At 50.6% G+C, this 8,511-nt stretch overlaps 1 pseudogene; it reads right to left on the reverse strand.

Moving 5' to 3' along the window:
* Window positions 1-1,406: 1,406 nt before the first annotated feature.
* Window positions 1,407-2,140, reverse strand: LOC104531482 (acid-sensing ion channel 2 pseudogene; annotated as a pseudogene).
* Between the last annotated feature and the right edge of the window lie 6,371 nt (window positions 2,141-8,511).

The following is an 8,511-nucleotide window of genomic DNA, read 5'->3' on the forward strand; positions in this document are numbered from 1 at the left end:
GGAGCAGAAGGAAAGGAGCAGTTTGCCTGGATATCCAGTCCAAATGGGCAGGGATTCAGGGTTATGCACAGGCAATAACAGAGGCATAAAATTATATGTTCCTGCTCAGACATTTAAAGGAGCCCAGTGCAAGTGATGGCAATGACTTTGTGGCATAAGTCAGTTGGACTCATCTGCTGGGAGATCCAACAGCAGCAGAGACAGAAAATATTTCCTTCTCCTAAAAACAGAGCAAGATCCTGCTGACAAACCAAAACCATCACAAAACCTGTTATGTCACCTGCCTATCCACAGGACAGTGAGTAGTCAGCAGAACAATCAGCGTTGCCCCCAGAGACACAACCAGCTACAAGCTGCTGCTGAACAAAACTGGTGTGAAAGGACTGGACAGCCTGGCCTGAGAGCAAAGTACAACTTAGTGGAGTCCCCAGCCCACACATCCACATCTCTGCCAAGACAGAACTCAAAAAACCAGCGTGGGAGGAGCAGACCCCTCTGCAGCCCCTCGCCCAGCTTGGCACCCTCACCTGCCCCAGCAGCACACAGGGGCCATCACTTCTTCCAGCCAAACTACTTTTTATTTTTATTTTAAGCTGATATTTTTTGCCAGCCAAACAGTCCAGGCCAGCCTGCACTCTGCACTGCCACCAGCGTGTCATCCAGAAGCTGTAAACTGAGCAGCGTCTGCTTCCTCCAGGATCCTCCGGCTACCCGGCTCGCTCCACCTCCCCACCAGCCTGAGAGCAGACTGGGATCCAGAGATGGGCCTGATTTCTTTTCCTCTTCTTCTTCTCCTTCCCTTCTTCTCCCAGCACCAGGAAGGGACCCAGCTGCTGCCCACACGGCTTAGCAAACTAGGATTTGTGAGCCATGACCACCAGGAACAAGCATAAAATGTTCCACTTCCACGATTTCAGCAAGGCTACAAACACCCGGGGAAATACAACTGGCTAATGGACATCACTCAGACCATCCCCAGACACCTGCCTTTTTACTGGCCTCTTTCCACCCCTCTCTGCTTTCTTCAGCTGGCCAATACTCACTGGCCACAGCAAGAAACCCCCATAAGTCCCCTCTGATGCTCAGCAAGACCCATCTGATGCCCTGGTCTGCCACCAAGCAGCCACCTGGGACCCATGGGCCTTATGCAGGATGGAGGCTGGACCTGCTGCAAACCCAGGGTTGGCCCCACATAACCCCTGTAAGGTCTCCAACAAACAAACTTCAACTCAACAGGCTGCTTCCTCCTCCTCCTCTGCCGTGCCAGAGCCCAGCAGACACCATTCACTCATCACACCGTGCACACACAGGTTGGCCAGTGACCTCCAATGCTGTCCCGGTTCTGCAACACCACCACTGTCCACACACCCAGAGAAAAGAAATGCAGAGTGTCTGCTCATACTCACAGTTTTGAAGTCCTCATGGTTGCACTCTTGGCCTTTGAATTTGCAGTACAGCATCATATCCTTCAGGTCATGGCCAACCCGCGCCAGGAACTCTTGCATGTTGAAAACTTTGGGTTTATACTGCTTAAAGTTGGCCTTTTCTTGGAGGATGGATAAGACAGTTGGGTCAGCCAGGTGAGGACTGGGGATCTGGAGGTTGATGTCAAGCAGAGCCAGGAGCTCCCCAGCGTGGTACAGATCATTGGTGGTGAGTCGGGAAAAGCGAAACTCGTTGAGGTTACAGATGGTGACAGCAGGGAAGACTAGGCTGTTGGCCACGACCTCGTCCACTTTGGTCACGTGCTGGTAGGAGAAGTAGTAAGCCACCCGGTCAGAACTCTCAACCAAGAGGAGACCCAGCGAGCCCACAAAAGCCAAAGTCCAGAGCAGGCGCCGAATGGTCACTGGCCCATAGACGAAGACGTGACGGATCCCGTGGAGCGTGGAGGTGTTGGCAAAAATCTGGATGCTGGAAGGCTGCAGGCTGCCCATGCTGCCCTCACTGGTGCTGTCCTTTAGATCCATGAGGGACACTTAGCTAAATCCTGGCACTGCTTTTTGGGTCAGTCTGTAGCTGGAACTGTGATCCGGATCTCTCCCTTCCCCTCTTGCAAGTAATTAAACCCTTTTAGAAGCAGGAAAGAGGAAGAGAGTCTCAGGCCAGCTGCTGCGAGTTTATCCCACAAGCTCGGCAGTAGCTTCGCGGGGGTAAATATTTATATAAAATCCATTCAAACTCTCGCTCTTGATTTCCTCGGCGCGATAAGAAGGGCTGGTTTTATTTAGGGAGACACCAAGGTGATGTGTAAGAGCTGTGGGTGGGCAGCGAAAGCAGAGCCAATGGAAATAAAGTCCTCCCCTTACACACACACACATGCACACAGGGACGCGCCGAGCAGAGATGAGATGAAGCGAGAGAGAGCTGAGAGCGAGCTGAGAGCGAGTCGGGGCAGCTCACAGCCTGTTAACTAGTGCGTAAAGCCTGAGGATGCTGCTTCCCAGAGCTGATGTCTTGCAGAGCAGTGGGGCTTTCAGATCGATCAGGAGATGTTCCCCGTGCTCTGGGAATATGAGCTGCTGGATTCAGGCATCTCTCTTCCTCCCCACCCCTCCATTTTGGGTAGAGCTCCAAGAAATACCACCCCCAAAAACCCACCCTGTGCTGCTGGTGTTATTTCTGAGGGTTTTTCTCAGGGAAAGGTTGGCAGCTAATTCAGCAGGAGAAGTAGGAGAGGAAAAAGGGAAGGGAAAAGCTACAAAAAAATAGAAAAGAGGGAAAAAAAATGTTGCTCAGCTGTATGCACACACACAGACATGCGCTGAGCAAGGGAGAAAGCAAAGCGTGAAGCCTCTCCTCTGTCACGCAGCAGCTTGGAGTGACATTTCAGAGAGGGCAGGACTTGGTGGGGAGAGGCAGCAGGAGGAGAGGGGCTGCAGCATCTCTCATCTCTTCCCTCTCTCTCTCAGATCTTCCCTTCACTTCAGGGCTCTCGGCACATCGAAGCGCCGTGAGTCACCCAACGATCCTGAGCCCCCCGGTAGAGCAAGAGCCCAGGGGACGGCAGGGAGAGGGGGCTACAATCCCAGACCCCCTGCTCCTGCCTGGGGGTGAGTCTGGAAGCGGCCGAGCCTCAGTGGGATCCGGGGGGCTGTGCCTCCTGTAGCCCCCGGGCTCAGCACCCAGAGAACTCGGAAGACTTCTGGCCAGTGGGATCTCCAGATGTTTTCTTGGCAGCTGTGAGGGATGGGTTTGGGGAAGATGCTCCCAGATGGGTGTTCAGCCAGGAGGTTTGGAAGGTGGGGGGTGGGAAGTCAAATGGGGAAAGGTTTCCTACCCCAGAGATACTGCAAAATCCTCTCATGATACCTCAATACAGGAGAGCATCTGCAGTGCACACTTGCAGGAGGTGGCAGTGAGCAGGGTTCAGCCAGAGATGAAAGGTGCTGGGGTCTGAGCGGGGTCTGGGGTGACTCTCCTCCATGTTATCTGGGTGCACAGTGGTATTTTTGCTGCTTTTGGTCAGATCCAGAGGAAAAAAGCACTTTCTGTCTCTGTACAGCACCCAGCACTATGGTAGGTGAGGGTCCCCAGGGCTATGGTAGCACCCGGGGGGTGACTTTCCCAGCTTGGGTGAGGTGGGAGCAGAGAGTCAAAGCACAGACGGAGCCTGTCACAGTCTGAGGGGCGATGCCCAGCGACTCTCAGCCACTCAGGAAGTTACTTAAGAACAAACCCAAAGATTATCTGGGACAAAATAAGCCCAGTTTTTTTTTAAATGCCCAACTATGGCATCCTCCAGCATAGAGCATCTGTGGGAGAATCTCTCAAGAGCTACTTGTCCCAGCAAAAGTAAAAGGGCAGCACAACACTTATCTCTCCATTTTACAGCAGGGAAACTGAGGCAAAGAGATGCCAAAGGACTTAAGAAAGGTCACCCAGGAAGCTTGCAGCATAGCCATGAGTTGAATTTACCAGTAGGTCTGTAAGTGTACCAGGTTGCCACCCTAAAGCTGAACCCTCCTTTCATAGCCAGAAGACTCCAGGCATGTGCTGAGACCATGGCCGGTCCTCATGGGCAGCTGGGGTGCAGAGGGAGCAGAAGCTGCCACCAGAGGCTGGTTTCCACTTTGTACAACTCCACATCAGCCCTGAAATGCAAAAGATGGTCCCTCCTCCTGCGTCTCTGCTCATGACTGAAAGCCAAGCTCTCAATGCAAGGCCATTTGTGGCTGAACAGGGCTGTGTCCCTTCTTTATTAAGCAGAAAGTCAGCCAAGGTGTGGTCTTACAAACTTCTTGCATCTTGTCATGTCCTTTCCAGGAGGGGTGGAGAAGACAACACTGAGGAGCCCCAAGAAGAAGAATTACAGAATTACAAAATCATGCCCAAGGGCAGTGGTGGAGTCCCCATCTCTGGAGGGATTTAAAAGCCGAGTAGATGGTGTGCTCAGGGATCTGGTTCAAGTAGTGGACAGGTACAGTTGGACTCGATGATCTCAAAGGTCTTTTCCAACCAAACAATTCTATGATTCTACAATCATCCAGTCCAATGGTCAACTCATCACCAGCATGCCCACTAAACCATGTCCCTGAGTGCTACATCTACATGTTTCTTGAAAATCTCCGGGGATGGTGACTCAATTAAAGCAGCTGAGGACAGAGTGGCCACAAGACCCTTGTCCCTGGGTTCCAGACCTCACTGCCTGTCTACCCTCCTACTCAACATCTCCCCTAAGGCAGATACAAGACTACTATCCCCCTAAAACCTTTCTGGCAGGAACGGTCTCCCTTTCCCTCCCATCACTGACCCATCTGCAAATCTCCCTCCTCTCCCCACATCTGCGTGGCTTGCCCAGGTTCTTTCATGTGTTCACGGCACTCGCTGCCTTTGCAATCCTGTTTTCTGTAATTCACACCATACACCATCTGCTGCCTTTTATTACTGACCTGTATCGAGTGCTTTGGCTGCGCTTTGGAGGAAAAAAAGCACCGTACCCAGCAGTGCTGCCTGGCATCAGCACCAGCTCACCAGGCTCCACTCCACTGCTCATGGGGTTGGGGACAAACCAGGGGGACAAACACTCTGCAGCAAGTGCCTGTGGCTCAGGTTGTGCCCAGGAGCTGGCACTGACCCAAGTGTCCTGAGAGCAAAGGAAAGGAGCTCTGGTCTTGATTGGGGCTGCACTGTGGGGTGACACCAGCAAGGACATGAGAGACGGGTGGTAAGGGGTGTTGGCACCTCTTGCCACCCATGGAAATGACCTCTCTGCAGGTGGATTTGTGTGGAAAGGACAAAGCAGCCTGACTGGTCCCATAAAAGCCCCTGAGATGAGAGAGCACAGCTAAGGAGACCTGCAGTCCCCCTCCTTGGGACACCCAGGGCAGAGCAGGGCGTCCCTGGGGGGTGAAGTAGCTGCTTTGGCAGCTCGTAGCCCAACCTCAGCCCCTGAATATCCCTCACTGCTCCAAATCTCCTTCAGAAAGAAGAGCAGAGGAGCCAGGCAGGGCCAGAAGACGTCCCTCAGGAAAGCCCCCTTCTTCCCTCTTTCAGAGATGGATTGTGGTGGTGGGGGTGGTTGAGGGACACAGGGAGCAGAACTGGATCCTTCTCTCGTTTGCACAATCTGTGCCTGCCCTCTTGTGTCTCAAGCCCATGCTGCACTGCTCAGGGTGAGGGATCCCGGCCCTGAAACACATGGGAAAACGGTTTATTTGGGGAGGGAAAAGAGAAGGAGAGGGGTCCTCCCACCTGTGTGAGCCCCTCTGCTTCCACAGCCCCACCTGAGTCCTCCCAGAAGCATGTCCCAGGTGAAGAGTTTGCACTCAAACAGGTCAGGATTGGCCTTACAGGCAGAGAAATGGGTTGTTTTAAAAATAAAAGGAGATGCTTTTGTCTCCCACATGGTTCAGCACATGGTCCCCACTGCCCTGGGCCAGAGCCTTCTCCTTAGCTCTGCAGACTGCTGTCTTGTCTGCCAATTTATTGGTTTTATGTTTCCCTCTGGACTTGATTTGGAAAAGAAAAAAGAACAAAAGAAAAAGCCATGGTGGTTACAGTCCAGGAAAGTGGTTCTCCTTTCCTAACCCAGCTGCAGATCATTTGTGTGGTTGCACAGGAACAGCTGTGTGGAGCACTGGGAAAATGTCCCCGTCAATGTCCAAGTGTGTTCTCTGCTTCAGGGGTTGCTGCTTTTACCACATCTCCATGGGCTTTGCAAAAATGAAGGACAACAGGCACTTGGAGAGGAAGCCAGGGAGAGCTGGGCCAATGACACCTGAAAGAAGAAGAACTTCGCTCAAGATGATCATGGTCCTACCAGTCTCCCTCCATTTCTCAGCCTTTCCTGACCTTTTTGAATCCTCTTGTCACCTAAGTGCTTATTACCAGTATCTTCAAACTGCTGGGGACCCAGAGCTACACTGAGCAGAAAGAGCTGAGCTACTTAAATGAGTAGCCTTTCCAAATGGGAACATAATGTTGAATGCTGATGTTTCCCCTGAAATTAAATCCAGTCTCTTCCAAAATAGCTTTGGCTCCATTAAATGTTTTTTTTAATATATACATAAAATTGAAATTTTGATTGGATTTCAATATATTGAGTATTATGCTTGGATTGATAATGGGGTAGAAAATGAAAGCACTTAAAGAGAAAAAAAAAATCTCTTTGAAAGAAACCCAGAAATACTCAAATGGCTGCATTTTGGGAAGCAGCTTCTAAAGGGAGATGTTGAAAGACAATAAAAAGCTCCACTTTGATACCTCTGCCTCCCCTAAAAAACGGGTGCTGATCATGTTGACACAGAGCTGAATCAGCATTTTATAGCAGAAGGGGTGAAGATTTTGGGGGAAGATTTCTCCCCAGCAGCAAAGAGGATGGTCCAAGATGCCTTCCTCCTCCTCCTCCTCTTCCTCCTCTGCCTGCAGAATCATTAGAACACATTAATAGCTTCATGTTGGTAGAGCTGAGCCTCCAGCCTCCAAATCTGGTTGATGATGGGGGAACGGTTTCCCCGGGGCACAGAGATTACTACCAGCCCAAATCAGCCCCGAGTCTACAGACCGAGTTACATCTCCAGATTTTATTACAGAGAGAGAATATTGGATTTGCAGTGGTGTTTTTCAGCAGTCGGAGCCTTTCCCGCTCGCTCTGACACTCCCGGCTTCTCTGCAATAATGGAGATTTATCAGCCCTCTCTCCGGGGCCGTGTTTATCAGCCGGGGTTCGAAGATGGTTCGTATTTTGCGGTGACTTTCACGGCACCTGCTCAGTGTGCAAAGTGAGCTGGCAGGATTGCAGGGGCCTCCAGCTCCATCCTCATGTACCACTGCTTCGCTGCATCACCCTGAGCAAGCCACAGTGTTTTTTCATTCCATGCAGAGGGGATCTGATCAATGTTTATCAATATCTAAAGGGTGGGATGGGGCCAGACTCTTCTCAGTGGTGGCCAGTGACAGGACAAGGGGCAATGGGCACAAACTGGAACACAGGAGGTTCCACTTAAACATGAGGAAAAACTTCTTCACTGTGAGGGTGTTGGAGCCCTTGGACAGGCTGTCCAGAGAGGGTGTGGAGTCTCCATCTCTGGAGATGTTCAAACCCACCTGGATCCTGTGCAACCTGCTCTGGATGTACCTGCTTTGGCAGAGGGGTTGGACTGGGTGATCTCCTGAGGCCCCTTCCAACTCCCACCATTCTTTATGTGATTTTGTGAAAATCAGAGTAATGGTGCTTCTTGTCCTGTGTCTTAGGCTTAGAGATTCAGGGGTGAAAAATGCAATAGAAGGATGACTTTTTCCTTTGTCTCCTCCCATTTAAATAACCCCTGAAATTATACTTGTTTTCCATTCAGCTTTACATGGTTTTATTTTGAGTTATATGTGGTAGTTCTGCCTTGATACTCTTGTTCTTCAGAAAGTCCATGAAAGCACTTTGAATGACTCATGAATAATTCAAGTTTAGGACCCATTCCAGGCCCTTGTTTCTGGATAACGCTGGGTATTTGTTCTTGTCTGCAACTGAAAAAGGCCAGTAAAATTCACCAATATATATATTTTTCATTATTTTGCCCCAAAATGTCTTCATCAGCTTTTCTTTCTTTTTAACTTCTCCTTCAGTGGCACTGCAGCTCCAAACTGAAATTCTCCAAAGAAGGCAGTTTTCATGGGATTACAGTTCTCAGAATAATTAAGAGAAAGAATGCCACAAATTAAGAAGTCATCCTTTCATTGCTTTGGCAACCCTGACTGTCCTTCCTCAAGTGGCTGAACTGAGAAAACAAGGAAAAAAAAACAATCTACAAGATAATTGCTATCCTGCTGCCAAAGGAGCAAAGCTGGGAGGTGAGATGGGATGGACGGTCCTTGGTGCTCCCCAGGAGGGACCTCTCTGTGCCATTTCCATTTGACCTCAGCGTGGTACACCTGGTCACGGTGGTGGCTCACATCATGGAGACTCTGCTTCAGGATGAGCTGATTTGGGCTCCCCAGGTTGGGTTGACCCCATGACCCAATCTGCAGAGGGAGCAGAGACACCCAGAACCTGGGGATATTGTCATGTTTGGAATG

This window comes from Antrostomus carolinensis, unplaced genomic scaffold (genome assembly GCF_000700745.2).
Source record: "Antrostomus carolinensis isolate BGI_N321 unplaced genomic scaffold, ASM70074v2 scaffold22019, whole genome shotgun sequence".
NCBI lineage: Eukaryota > Metazoa > Chordata > Aves > Caprimulgiformes > Caprimulgidae > Antrostomus > Antrostomus carolinensis.